Consider the following 15,162-nt stretch of genomic DNA (forward strand, 5'->3'; position numbering starts at 1 on the left):
AAGAAAGTAAGGTCTGACTTATGACAAGCCTCTATCATACCAGGACCCAGAAAGCATCACCCAGGCACAGATGGTATGACCCATACCTACATTCTTACCTAGGAAGATGAGTGTGGACAGGGATATTGGAAGCCAGTGTCTGGAAAGAAAGGAACTGAGTAAACTTGTGAGTTAGCTATGCCTCCCTTGGTATATGGGACAGGAACCCTGCTCAAGCCAGCTTACACATGAAGGGAAAATAACATACATGCATAAGAGTATCTCTTGGAAACCAAGAGCAGAAAAGCAACTGGGTCTTGGGACAACAGGAAGCAAGGATTTGAATGAATGCTGGGCTTTCGTCTTCTCTTTGGCCTTCAACCTTCTCTCTCTAAAGACCAGCTTCTTCCTCTTGCTACTACTTCACAGCATAGAAAATCAGGTGTCAGCGAACTTGTTGCTTCATAGGTAAGAATCCAGACAATGAAAGGGAGGCTGCGTAACTCTCTTGGCTCCAAATATAAAAGTCCCAAGAAAAGAACGCGTTGACCCAGCCAGAGTTGAGTGTTGACTCACAGACCAATCAACTGTTTCCAGGGGCTTGAGTCCCATTGTGACCTAGCTGCTCCCACCATGGACGGAAGAGAGGGTCAAGATTATCAAAAGTGAAGTCGACCAAGACCCAGTAAGTCTCAGGGGAGAGAATCAGCATAGAAATAGGTCTCAGCAGCAAAAGACAGAAAGGTGACTGTGCTACCTGCATAATGAGCATGAAGAGAATTTGTCAAACATTCAGATTCCAGGGCCCCAGCTCTCCACGAGTCTGATTCAGTAAGTCTGGGCTTCAGCCAGGGCATCTGTGGTTTAAAAAAGCATCCAGGTAATTCTGACGCATTGCCAGATTTGGAATGCACTGGCTTAGCTTGTGCTTCAAATTCAATTTTATGTCTCTGTTTTAATCATTCCTGTTTGGGGGTTTATTACTCTTCCCACTTTCCTTTCTTGATAATTTGTACCCCTTCTGGGTTATTTAAGTAGAGACTTAATTCCTGGTTTTTCTTCGTCCTCACTAATAGAGGCCATCACGAGCAATACTTTTTCCTGTAAGTACCAGCATGGCAGCATCCCATAAATTTATATGACATGCTGTGTTTATATCTTTGTTCCTTAAATACTCAGTTCCGAATTGCTTCCCTCTCTGTGGCTTTATTTAGGAGTGCTAACTTCTATGTGACTGGATAACCCCTTCTTGTTTGTGAGATTTATTTCTAATTTCATTGAACTGCAGCTTTAGGATATGGAAGGCAAAATGTTTCTGTCTTTTCTTATTGAGTAAGTGTCTTTGTTTCCTAGTAAATGATATATTTCATGAAGAATCTATCCAAGATTCTTTGTGTTGCAAGTTCAAGATTTGGGTGTTGCTACACTGTACCACACCCCCATCAAACAACCATCCTTAATATGTTTAAAAATGTAGCAGGCAGGGGTGTGGGCACTCTACTGAAGGGAGGAGGGGCAGCGGTGGGCCAAGCATCCCTACCGGTTCCTTCCGAAGGGCGGCACTGGCTAGGGGGCGGGGCGGAAGGTCAGACAGCCAGGACAGTGTTTTCAGTTCTGCCTCCAATCACCCATTCCTCTCTCCCCTCCCAGCCTCTCATCCCATTCGGAAGAGGAAGGAACAAAAGGTTCCAGACCCCTGGCTCTGACAGGGCGGACCGGAGCCTGGGACCAGGTTAGATAAAGGAGGATGTTTTCTTAGTGTGGATTACTGTCTTTGGTAAGAGTATGTCATCCATCTTGCCATGCACTGCACCAATTGTGAACAGACTGCTGGGATGGAAGAAATCAGCTGGTAGATGGATCTGAGGAAGTAGGCGGAGGACAGCAGAATGGACAGGGAGAATGATGTGCGACAGGAGTTTGGTGAAGAAGTGAAAGAAAACAGGATGATTAGGATGAGTTTGAGAAAGCCGTCACCACTCCAAACTGTAATAGTAAATGTGTCACCATACCAAGCACTTGCTCTGACATGTGGGGACGGAGCACACTGAATACGATAGATTAGTGGGATACAACAGGCCTTTACAGCTTCTTAGAACAAACCAGGCTTCTTGACGATCGTCTTTCGGTTGGTATCTCATCAAAAAGGATTGGCACATGTTGTACGCTGTTGATTATGGCGCTGGCCTGATCTTCGGAGTCATCATGAACTCAAAGCAACTGAAAACTGCGAATATGCTTTTAATCTTAAAAAGGATGAAATACTCGGTCGTATAAACCCTTACTACTACCAGACAGTTGAGACACTAGTGTTGCCTCCAGTATTAACGCTATGGCACACAGGACTACCACCTCGGCATGATTGTACCCACTTTACTCCAGAAAACACTAACTTCCCAGGGGGAATTGAGCTACAGAGTAATTACATCCCAGAAACGCCACCTCCCGGGTGTGTCAGCAAAGATGGAGAAACAAGTAATCAACAGTTGAACCAAAGAATGGATACAAGATCTCGGGCAAAACTGTCTCTAACTACTCTTTCCCCTGCTAATCATAGTTTGGATTTACACCCAGTAGTTACTCAGAACCTTCATTTTGGTGCTCAGTAGCATAGTATGAATTAAACCAGAGAGTTGGAGAGACCACCTTCTATGCATCACCGCCCTCCCTCACTGTAGACAGCTTCAGAGATCCATTAAATTCAGAGAGGTTCTGCTTAGGTTTACTCTCGAACGTCCATTGAAATGCTACCGTAGAAATGACAAGAAGACATATAGGAAGAGGTGTGCACTTATATTACATAGGTAGGGAAGCTTTTGCCGAGTGCCTAAGTGACAGTGCAATCTTTGTGCAGAGCCCCAAATGCAATCAGAGATACAGCTGGCACCCTGCAACAGTGTGTAAAATGCCACCAGGCTGTGCTCTGAAGATCTACAACAACCGGGAATTTGCTGCTCTTCTGGCTCAGTCTGTTGTTAATTGGGGTTTTGAAGCTGTGTACCTGCTAGCTAGAATGTGCACCATACGAACGAATCTTGTGAAAGGGTGAGGAGCAGAATACTGAAGGCAGATGGTAACAAGCACTCTTTGCTGGATTGGACTTCATCCGAACGGACCTCTCCTGTAGTTGGACAAAGTATGAACGCAGATGGGATCCCCTTCAGTGCATTGCTCGAGCATGCCATAAAGCTTTGTCACCAACCGAGTGCCATCAAAAGACTTAATGTAACAACTCTTCTGTCATAGTATTTGTGTGCGGTCCCACGGACTGTTGACCATCCAAAAACTCAAGCTAGACTATAGCACTCAAGACCTCATCAACTAAAGCACCTTGTGGAGTCAGTTTCCTATATTAGAACATTAGATGGAAAAATGAGGGTCTAGAAATACTCTCCTGGATAGGAGGAGATTTTAAAGACTTACGGATGTCTTGCTGGGCATATAACTGAGTGTCCCAAAGGTTTATTAATAACAGTAGCAGTTATGTATGCAGGTAATGTATCAATGATCCAGTATCACAGTATTGTGTTGTTTATATACATTTTTAGTTTGCATGAAATAACAAGTGTGTGTGTGTGTGTGTGCGTGCGTGTGTGTGTGTGTGTGTGTGTGTGTGTGTGCTGTTTCTTGATTTAGGCAAGGCTTTATAAAGTTATGGCACCTGTTCTGTTATTCCCACTTCTCCATCATTTTTATGTGTCTTTTAAAATATATAACATATATCAAGATTTTTGAATTATCATTTAGAAGCAGATTTCCCTTGTAGAAAAAATGAATTTTTCTGCCTTTTATCAAAAATAAACTCTCGGGGGAAGAAAGGTGGAGGGAAAAACTGTATCAGGCTGTGGTGAAAAGAGCAGGTCCTTGGCATTGACTCCTGGCTGTGTTTCTAATAATCTCTGTGCAAGCCTGGACAAACGATTCCCCTCCTCCAAGCCCATTCCCTCGGCTGGAGAAGGCATGAGTGAAGACAGCCATGCCCTGGACATCAGTAGCATTAGTTATGCAGGGTTTGCCCTGCAGGGTCACCCAAGTTTATTTAACTGAGCGACGATATCAGAAAGGTTTTGAGAAGAGGATTCAGGGCTCAGTATCCCAGGTACGAATCACAGCCTTTCGATGAAATGGAGCTGATGGGAGGTGTGAATATTGTCGGTGGAAGTAAACACAAGCGGTGTCTCTACTTAGCTGCTGTTTGGCACTGAGAAGAATATGAGCATTAATACCTGAGCATCTCTCTTCTCCTTTTCCCCTGTACAACTCTTCCTTAGTTTTAAAAACGTGGCTCAGAGTCAATCCCTCCAGGAAGTATTGTTGCCCATCCTCTCCTCTGCCCCCATTTTGGACCACTGATTCCCGTACACACAGGAATGGGGAAGTATTATCCCCATGGTCATTGCCCACTTCCTACCACTACACTCGGAGCTTCTTAATGGCAAGATCTGGGAATTATTGAAAGGAGAGTAATCGAGAGAGAGCAGGATACCTGATATGCAGCCCCAGGTATTAAATAGAATAATGTATTGAAGAGGATGCATAGAGCACACATAGTGTCACAAGGATGTGGAATGAAATATTTCTTCAGCAAATATTTATGGAGACCTACTATGTGCCAAGCAACAGACATATAGGAGAGAACGAGAGTGTCGTGATTCCTCTGGTGGGGAATATGGACCTGTAAACAGGCTGGTGTGAGAGGGCTCCAAGCATGGGTGAAGTACAGAGTCCTGTGAGAGCATCCAGGACTAGGCATCTTTTCTTGCAATGGGAAGTCAGAGAGGCTGACTTTTAATATGGCTTTTGATATGAAGCTCTAAAGATTAGGAGTTAGTGGTGCAAAGAAAGAGAACAGAGAAAGGACTGTTCCAGGTATAGGGAACAGCAGGTGAAAATGCCAGAAGACATAGTGAGTGCAAGAAAAGCAGTCACGTTTAGAAAGGCTAGATGTCAGAGGCTGGGAAAGGAGTGGAGAGAGAAATGAGCAGCACCAGACCAGATAGGGACTTGTGAACCATGAATTTGGAATTTAAAGCAAGAGGGACCCACTGATGAGCTTGTACAGTGAACCTCTAGTTGAGACATGATGGTGGCCCAAACAAGGGTGCGGGCAGGGGAGGTGGGTATGAAAGGGTAAAGAGAGATGTTCAGGAGGTAGATGTATGGACTTGGTGATGGATAGGCTATTGGGGTGAAGACAGAAGGACAGGTCCAGGATGTTTGGAGACTCAGCGATATCATCCACCGAAAGGAAAGCAACACGTGGGAAGATGAAGGTTTTGGAGACCAAATGGAGAAGACAGTGAGTTCAATTTGGGCAGGTCACATTTGATGCATCTTTGGTTCACCTAAAGGAGACAATGTTCAACAGACAATTGGCTGTTCGTAAAAATAATGGCATCACTCCATTTAGCTCTCACCATAACCTTAGGAGAAAGGAAACTGAGGCACAAAGATGTCAAGTAACTTACCTTGTCAAGGTCACATAGCTACAAAGAGGCAGGGACAATTTCATACCCAGAAATTTCGGTTCTAGAGCTCATATTAGGAATCTCAAACCAAGGAGAGAGAAGTCCTGGGCCTGGAGGTGTGACTGGAAAAAGTCATCCACGCATGGATAGAGGTCCATTGAAACCACAACAGTGGAAGTAATTGCCAAAGAACAGAGTGTCCCGTTGGGAGAACTGAGGGCATAAACAGCACGCCAAGGAACACCAATGTTGGAGGACCGAGCAGAGGAAGAGAAGCCCAAAAATGAGACTAAGAAGGAATGACGAGAGGTGGGAGGGAAGCCAGGAGAGGAGGCTAGCCCCAAGTCAGAGAAGGAAAAAACAAAAATTCAAGAAGGAGAGAATTGAGGGGAAGTCACGCTTCTGGGAAGTCAAGAAGATGAGAACTCAGAAGTGACTCATGGCATCTAGAAATAAGGAAGTCATTAGTTACATTGGTCAAAAACAGTTTCTGTGAAGTGGTAGGGCAAAGTCCTTAAAATAATAAGTTGAGAAGTTAGTTCTAATGGAAGGAACGTGACAGCAAGTGTAGACAAGCTTTTAAATGTGTTCTTGAAGGGGAGGTGAAAGACAGCTATGGCTGGAGGTAGTTGTAGAGCTTTGCTGAAGAGTACCTTCCCTGTTGTTTATCCATTGTCACTATTTTATGTTCAATATGTGAAGAACATTCACATTCTAAAACGTCTTTTAAAAAAGAAAGAAAGAAGGCATTCTTTAAAAAGGAAGACAGTAGAGTACATGTAAGTATTGATGAGAGATAGCCAACAGAGAAGGTGAGTTTAAGGATACAGGACAGAGAGTGTAAAAGAAGGAGAGTGTCCCTGATACGGCAACAAGGTGGGCTTCGGGAGGAATAGATCTATGTACAAGCACGCACACCACTCCCAGTGAAACAGAAGGAAACAAAGGAAAGACAGGCTGGAGGAGAGAACACAGACCACAGGAGCAGAGAAGGATCACCAACATCATTGCGCCTGGAGACAATGAATTTTCCCAACACCAATATGCATGGCCGGATGGTCTTCCCTCAAGAGTGCTCACTGGTCCAGGGGGGACTGAGAAGAAGGTGTAAATGTAAATGGAGTCAAATTGGGGGCTTTGCCAGGAGAGTGTAACTGAAAGACACTGAGACAGAAGAATTGAAAATATTGGCATTAAAGTGGTAGGATTCATGTTCCGTGGACTTCACTCTGATTGGAAGGTCTGTGACTCCTCTGCGGCCATTGCCACCCCAAACTAGCACCCACTGACCAACACCTTTACCACAGGACACCTAGGGTATAGTCAGTTCCCTGTTGGTCTTCTCACTCTGGATTCCAGATCACTCTCCTGGGGTGGGGGTGGGGTTAGGCTACAGAAACATTACATCACTTGAAACAATGATCTTTGGGATAGCCTGACCCTTTGGGACACTCTCCAGGCCAGGCCCATTTGAAGGAAACATGAGTCTTCCCTTTGTGTAAAGCGCCGAGGCCTATGGGAAACTTTCCAGCTCTGGTCTAATTGTAATCCCTAAGTACATACGCTATGTCCCAAGGTCAATACATAGAGTCAATGCAATCCCAGTGTGAATCCCCTATGTCCTCTAATAGAATTTGACGGCGCCGAGTGCAGGACACTTATTCTTCCAGGTGAAGACCCATCAAAGGACTTGTATTTTAATGGCACTGAGAGCCAATCCCTCTTGAGCAATTAAGATGTGAATTGTCAATCACTGACACCATCCTTTGCTGAATTAAAAGCAGAAGGGTTCACTAGAAAAGAGATTCCTGAGATGAATTTGAACCCTGGTAAAACTAATGTTCGGCCAGCAAAGGGACACACTGAGGAAAGAGATTGTTACTGAATAAACATCGCCGGGACCGTTGGCTAATGGGCAGGGGGAGAGTTCATTTAAATTCATACCACATGCCTGTCAAGTCCAGCAGCATCCTACGGTTACTCTGTGACAAACCTGGAGACAAGGGACCAGCATCGCCGACCTCGCTGCCCAGGAGGAGGTGAATTCCTGGCTATTGAAGAAACAGATACCGTCAGGGCTCTGATGGATGGGTTCAAATATCTAAGAATGAACATTTTTGCACCATAATGTAATAAAAATAAATATCAAAAGGAAAGAAGTAGCATTCGTTATGTTTGTCACATTCTCCTTCCCAGGCCTGCTTACTGCCCCAAACAGATAATGGATGGGCTGCGACGCGATTCCTCCTGATAAGTGGTCAGAGGAGATAAACAAAATCACACCGGGAAATGGAGACGGTAAATCACCGTGTGGAAACCTGTGCCACCTTGCCAGCTATAAAATAAAATGTAGATCCAAGCAACTTTCAGGTCCCATTACATGCCTATTAAAGCCCCCAAAATAAATATGATGAAACCCAAGACTGGCAGCCAGTGGAAGCACATCCTTCCGCATTGCTTTCTAGAAAGACTGGACCCATTTACATAAGCAATCAGCACCACGAATGAGCGCTATGCTGATGTTTATACTCTCTGACCCAGTAATTCTCTTTGGTAACAAACGCCACGGTATTAGCCCAAAAGAGAGAAAAACATGTCTACAGCGGCACTACCTGTGATAACTAAAAATCGTCAATGACCCAAAGGCTAAAGAAGAGGGGGCTGACCCAGCAAAGTGAAATGTGTTAACGCAGTAGAGTAACACAAGGCCATTACCACTGACAGATACGGGGGTTGGTAGGTTCTGGAAACGTTTTGAGGCAATACGCACGGACCTCATTGGCGTGCACATCAAATGTCTTCCTGGATATTGATAAAGAAGAGACTTTGGATGGGATGTAATTCACTGAGGGTTTAATGTTCCTTAACCGTTTTATGATAAGTTGGATACGAATTTTAGTCATTCGTTGAGTATTAAGTAATAGCCAGACACTAAGGCTGTTAGAATGAGAAAGAAATGCTCCCGGCCCCCAAGAGTCTAAGGTCAGAAGAGAAGACAGGCAGACACGCACACACACACACACACACACACACACACACACACACACTACAATCAAATGTGGCAAATGATAGAAGAGGTGTAGATACAAGGGTGTCATCTGCAGAGAGGAAGGGGTCTGGGTGGAATCACAGGCCTTTATACACAGGATTAGGATAATTCACTGCTGTGGAGGAAAGCAGTGCTCCAGGCAGGAAGAACAGCAGCGGCCATATAGATCCCCCGTGAGTGTGTGTGTGTGTGTGTGTGTGTGTGTGTGTGTGTCCTCTATCCCAGTAGATCTGCAGGGCCTAAGGCGTCTGGAACACCTCTGGAACCTAGGACTGCCTGCCCAGGGCCAACTCAACCCTGCCATTCCCCACCACCACCTTCCACCCTCAAACCGCCCCTCTCCCCATTCACCCCCCACCCCACCCCTCACTGAAATCAAACAGGGTTATTTGCCCTGGGAAAGATGCTCTGTGGTGTTGTGTGCTGTGTGAGGGGGACTATTCTGAACGCCCGTTTAAACAGGATTCTTATTTTATATAGTTCACATCCTACTCATCGTGGAGTGTTCTTTCTTAAAAGGATGCTTGGATAAGATCCAACCATATTAAAAGGAGACATAGAACCTCAGGTGAAGTTAGCCAGTTACCAGGTTCCTGCATGTGTTAGATATGTTAATAAACTGGGTAAAGTGGGGAAAATAAATCAGAAGGCAAGCCTCCCGGCTCAGATAACTATGAACAGATGCGTGGTGTGTAGAATGTCACAAACGAGAAACCATGAGAGCAAGTAGCCACAAGTTGGCATTTGAATGTTGATGTTTTGAGAGCTGTGGGCATTATTATAACTCAACATATAGTTTGGTTTGACAATGTAGAGCTTGGCCTTTAGAAACTAGTGTTGTGTGAGAGGAAAAGCTGGGAGCTTTGAAAAGGAAACAAGGACATAAATCAAGCGGTTCTTATGTGAGAATAATAACAGAAGGGGCTTCGTGGAATGGTATGATTTACCAAACACATCAGCAGGAACTTGTGACTTTGAACGAAATCTCTCTCTCTGCTGAGATGACCTAAGCTGCCGATGGCGGTTTCTTGCATATAATCGGGGAGCGTGCCAAGTGACACAAATGCAGTCGCAAGCCCAGCACGCAATCCCTTCTCACTGTCATTCTTAAAAGACTAGGGCTGCCTGGAGGAGGGGGCCTTCCAGAGATAGATGCAGGGAAGAAAGCTGAGTCAGGAGCATCGAGCTGTTGAAGAGCAATGATGTTTGAGGGTGAGGGGACGTGGGACGGCTGTGGGGGTGAGCAGGGGCCTGCCTGAGAAGAGGGGCCCCTGCGGTGGAAGTTGTCCTGCAGCAAAACAGAACTTCAACTTGAGCATCAAGGCGATAATGACAGCCAACTGAGCAGGCTGAGAATTTGTAAAAGACACTTGAGCCTGCGATGAAACTCTGAAGAGGAAAGGTAGTGTCACTGAGCTGACAAGAGGGAGTGATGGCAGCTGAAATGCTGTGAACCGATGTCAGCAAACGCTATGTGTCGGTCACACCGTGTCACCGGAAATCCATCCCCAAGTTTTGGTCTGTCTGTAAGTTACAAATCAGTTTCTCTTGTCCCCCAAGGCTTCAGACATCCCAAGCCGTTTAGTTAAGTTTCCAAATGTGTCTGGATGAGGCTATCCTGATGTCTTTGAGTCATGGATCGTGTGTACGCGAAGCAACGCGTAGCAGGTGGAATCCCTGCGTTGGCCGTGGGAATGGGTCACAGTAACTACGTGAGGGCACTGGATGAAACCAGCTTCAGGGATGGCTGAGGGGAGTCTCAGGGGGCGCCCTGCAGCCCACGCCCTTCCCCCACTGACGGAACCCACCCCTTTCCTCTGCTTCCTCTTCAAAGGGTCCAAGCTTGTAATTTGGATTGAGATTGTGTGGCAAAGACTGGTCTCTGATCACCAAACTCTATGTTCTGCTCTTCATTCAGAGCTGGACGGCATTTCCCAGTCTCTCTTGCAGTCTCATGTGGCCTTGTGATGAAGGTATGCCCTGGCCAATGGGAGATGAGCAGAAATAGGTGCCACGCCTGGGACTGTCCCATACACAGTTTCTACCTCACTCTTCTAAGCTGGTCCTGCTCTCTGGCCAGCTGAAATAGAGACAACCCTGGGCTGCCTCTTTGCATCCCTTAGTTAAAGGTGGCAGAGCATCCAGCAGCTTGGGTTACAGAGACCACAGGAAGGACAGCTTCCTGCTGACCTGCTCATGCATCAGAGAGAAGTAGAGAAGCATCAGAGAGAAGCATCAGAGAGAAACTCATGTAACAGAGAGAAGAAGTTGCTTCTGCCACATCTGAGCCGTTATACAATTGGGGTTTATTTGTTAGAGCAGCAAGCATTACCCTAACCCACTCAGATGGCGAACACAGTGGAAACCACAGCCACCCAGCTTTGACAGACTGAATCCAGCCAATGGGTGGTTTCCCGGATCCCTTCCTTGCTTTCGGCAATGGGAGGAATGGTGGAATCGATAGCTTAGGGCTAGTGAGAAAGGGAGGGTTGGTGGCTATCTCGAATGGCGAACCCCTCCACCCCCCAGGACTACACAAAGGCAAACAGAGTCCCACAGAATGCTGTGGGGCTGCCAAAACAGGAGATCCATCCATGTGCTACCCGGGCTATGATCTGCTGTCTCAAGGGGAGAGGCCAGCTCTGAGCACCAGGGCAGCCAAGGAAGAAAAGAAAGCTTGGGGGGAGGCCAAGACCACCCCCCACACAAACAACAGGTGCCATTTGCCTGTGGCTGGCATATGGAGCTCTCTTCCTAGAAAAGAATCCCTTTGGTTAAATGTAATAAACCTCCTGTGAAGTAACACATGGTTGGGCTTCTTACTTTTGCTTTCAGGCCCCTGAAATTGATTGAAAGAGCAATTCATATGAGCCACAAGGGAAGGGATGACACGGATACCTGGACTGGAATTGAACCAAGTCTTTCCACAGCGGGGCAGCCATTAAAGGGGAGGCCTGGGCTGCTTACACTAGACTTCTCCAAAAGCCAGGAATTCATGTACTTGCATCAGACCCCTGCCTTGTGGGGCCTTTTTTTTTTTTTTTAACTTTAGACAGGAGCATATCTGAGGGAGCCAACCAATGGCAAAGAGACGGGAAACTGAGTCACGGCCCACAGAGTCCAGGGGCTGGTTGGTTGAAAGAGGGAAAAAGCCCCAGGATGGCAATGATTCCGGTTCCCACATATCTGATGGCCTCTCAGAAGGGGCCAACAGGGCCGGTGCTGTGTGTGCACAGTGAGACAGATGGACAGATTCGGCCGCCATTTGAGGTAGAGGACGATCGGAATGGCTCTCTCGCAGAGAACATGTTACAGGGGCTCCTTTTTGTCTGAGATAACAGGGGTGTGTGTTTGCAGGACCCTCCGGGTCCAAAATGCTATGCTTCTGGGACAAGATTCTTTCCTCAAAGAGAGTGGCATCCATTGCTTTGCTGTCCCCACTCCAGTACCCGCTCTCCTTTCTTGTGATATTCAATGCCCCAAGCATGCTTTGCAGGGTCCACCTCTCCTAATCTCTGGACTCTTGGATAAGGGGAGCCAATCCTAGATCCAGGCACAAAGCATATCCATTTCAGTCAGCCAGAGAGAAGGACCACCAGCAAAGAAGAGTGAGGTGGAAACTGTGTATGGGACAGTCCCAGGCGCGGCACCTATTTCTGCTCATCTCCCATTGGCCTGGGCATACCTTCACACAAGGCCTCATGTGACTGCAAGAGAGACTGGGAAATGCCGTCCAGCTCTGAATGAAGAGCAGAACATAGAGTTTGGTGATCAGAGACCAGTCTTTCCACACAATCTCAATCCAAATTACAAGCTTGGGCCAACTAAGGTTAAGGTCAGGCCATATCGCTGGTGATAGTGATTAGTTCAGGACTGAATGAGCAACTTAGTCCAATAGGAGTAAATTCTGAGGTTTAAGTAGGAGTTGTCAGGGAGAAAATCTTACCCTCTCCTGCAGGTCTGAAAACACGCAGGAGGAAATTAATATTCTATAGCCTTCTTGCCCTGAAGATGAAGCCGTTAACAGAACTGGGCTGAGAGGCAGAGGCAAACCAGGTCCTGATCACATTGCTTGAGCACCTGGATCCAGCTATGCCTGAAGTCAGGCGCTTTTCAGTTTATTGATTCAATATAGTTTGGGATGTGATTTTTTTTTTTCTTCTTCACTTTCAACAGAGAGAGTGTCCTGGCTAATGTGACGGGTTTTAGTGGAGGGGTCTTGCAAAGAACTTATAGGTCCTGAGGGAGGAATGAGAATAAGAACTCAACATAATCTGCAAGAAATGCAGGAGTCAGAGGAGAAGAGGTCTATTAGCCTTCTGCCTGGGACTCCCAAGGCTGGGCCATCCATGGAAGAGCCAAGCAAGGAACTCCTGGTGTGCATGTTATCAGTATTCTCCCTAGAAGCCCAGCCCAAGAAAATCATCCTAAACATTCAAAGACCTCCTACATGAAACTGCTCTTTGAAGCATTATTGGAACAGTTAAAAATTGGACACAGTCTAACAATTAGAGGTTGGCCCAGTGAGCTTGCTGCCTTCAAAATGACACTTATGGAGTGTGTGTAATAACATGGAAAATATTTATGATCGTGTGAGTGAAATCAGGGCATGAAATTGTAGAGTCAATAGGAACTCAACTACGTGCAGAGGAAAACAAAACAAAAAAAGTTGTATACTCGTACAGGAAAAACAAAAGTAAGTAAAAGTACCCCTAAAGTTCATGCTTGGGTACGGGACCTTTCTTCTTTCAGCTTGGCTTTGTTTTCTACATTCTCTTTGTGTTTTTCTAATGGAAGAAAGTTTTCTGTGATGTTACTTGACAATGTTGTGCATAGAGAGCGGGACACACAGAAACAAGCAATTTCTGAGATGAGGAAAAGATGAAGGACATCACTACCCCTTTTCCCAGCGAGAGGCAGGAGACCTTGGTGAGGGAGTCAGATGTGACCCCAGATGTTTCACTCAGCAGCTTGATGACCAGTGGCAACTCTGCTTTTCTCTCTAGACCTCACTCTCCTCCTCCATCAAAGAAAAGGCCTCAGAATAGATGTCCTGGAAACAGCATCAAACAGGAGTCAGATGCTTGAGTTCTCCACCCACACGCTCAGCCACATACTTGCTAAATGAGTTCCCCTGTCAACCTCAGTTCCTTCAATGGGGACAATCCACCCACTCTGCCCTGTGTGGGCTGTGAATCACTGTACTTATGGGAGGTTGTCTTCTTAGAAAGCCCTCTCCCGCTCGGGCCCCATGTGCTGTCACATCTGCCCACTCGAGGTAAACCATCTGTAAATAGGAAGACAACATTCTCTCTGATGGCTCTGCAGTCTGTGCCCGTTCTGATTTTCCTGTAGCAAAGCCTGGTTAACCGCTCTCCAGAAACACTGCTCAAGCTCCGTTGGACACGAGCCCCAGAAGGGAAGAAAGCGTCTTGGGAGCTCACAGTCATAGATTCCAAGCTTGTGACTCTCAGCGTACCCTGGCAGAATGCTGGATGGTACACGTCCCAGAGGGCTACCTTTTCTAAGTGGATAGAATGGTTCCCGGTTCATTACAGACCCAAGTCCTGGAAAGGAGGCGTGGTCCCCACTGGCTGATCAGAATTCAAGGCTCCAGAATTGGGGTTGCCTGGCTGCAGAATCCACTTCTGAGAACAGGTCAGAAGTAGAACGTGCAAGAACATAGGAGGTGAGAACCAGAAAGGTCCTTAGAGATGATCTAGTCCACCTACTCCTGGGACACATGGAAAAACCAAAGCCAGAAAAAGATGCGACCTGCCCCAGTCACACAGCTTGTCAGCAGCAGAGTTCAGGCTAAATCCCAACTTTCTTGACCCCCTGCTTCTCCACTCACCTAATTCCTACCTCTGCCTGGGGACAGGGAATGAGGAAGGGCCTGCCAAAGGCAGAGGGAGGCCAAGTGACCCCTCCAGGGCCCTGTGCTTGGGGCTGGCAGGGTTTCCATTTGTCTTTCCTTGTATGGAGCCCTTGGCCCTGTTCTCTGCAACCCTCACTCCAGACAGGGCTTCTCAGGCCTGCGAAAGGAGGGTTGCTCTAACAGCCTGTGCTCAAACCCTCTTCTTTCCTATCTTGGATCTTTATGGCAGCCTCCACTCTGGTCTCTTGAGGTGAGACTCCTGCTTGCAACCACCAGTGGGCCCCCACTGCTCTCGGCTAACACACATCCTCTCTGCCTTACCTTACAAAGCTCTCATGACCCAGCTCCCATGTCCTCCTCCCATTCTAGCCGCACTGAGCCTGCTGAATCTAGGATGACCGTATGCTTTGTCATCAAAGTTGGCCACGTTTGAGAGGGGAAGGGAGCCCAGTGAATTATGCTGCAACACCTTGCATAGACTGGGCTATCCCAGATGTACCTGGGTCTGTGGTCACCCTAGCTAAGCCAGGTTCTTTTCTGACATGATTTGAACATGTTCCCATCATCCCTTTTTCTAATCTCTCCTCTTTCTACTTGGCAAAGCCCTATTCATATTTCAAGACAAGCTAAAACCATACATTCTCTGTGAAGTAAAGCCTTCCTTTCCCCCAGAGACAGGTTTGATTACTCTCTCCTCTGCATCCAAATGGTTTGGTTAATACCTCTATCACGTTGTCTTGGATCAGTGTTCTCAACCTCAGCACTTACTGACATTTGAGGCCAGATAT

At 46.6% G+C, this 15,162-nt stretch overlaps 1 pseudogene; it reads left to right on the top strand.

Annotated features, from left to right (window-relative positions):
- Positions 1-1,764: 1,764 nt before the first annotated feature.
- LOC117012923 (mothers against decapentaplegic homolog 2-like) lies at positions 1,765-3,166 on the top strand (annotated as a pseudogene).
- Positions 3,167-15,162: the final 11,996 nt, after the last annotated feature.

Source organism: Rhinolophus ferrumequinum, chromosome 21, assembly GCF_004115265.2.
Source record: "Rhinolophus ferrumequinum isolate MPI-CBG mRhiFer1 chromosome 21, mRhiFer1_v1.p, whole genome shotgun sequence".
NCBI lineage: Eukaryota > Metazoa > Chordata > Mammalia > Chiroptera > Rhinolophidae > Rhinolophus > Rhinolophus ferrumequinum.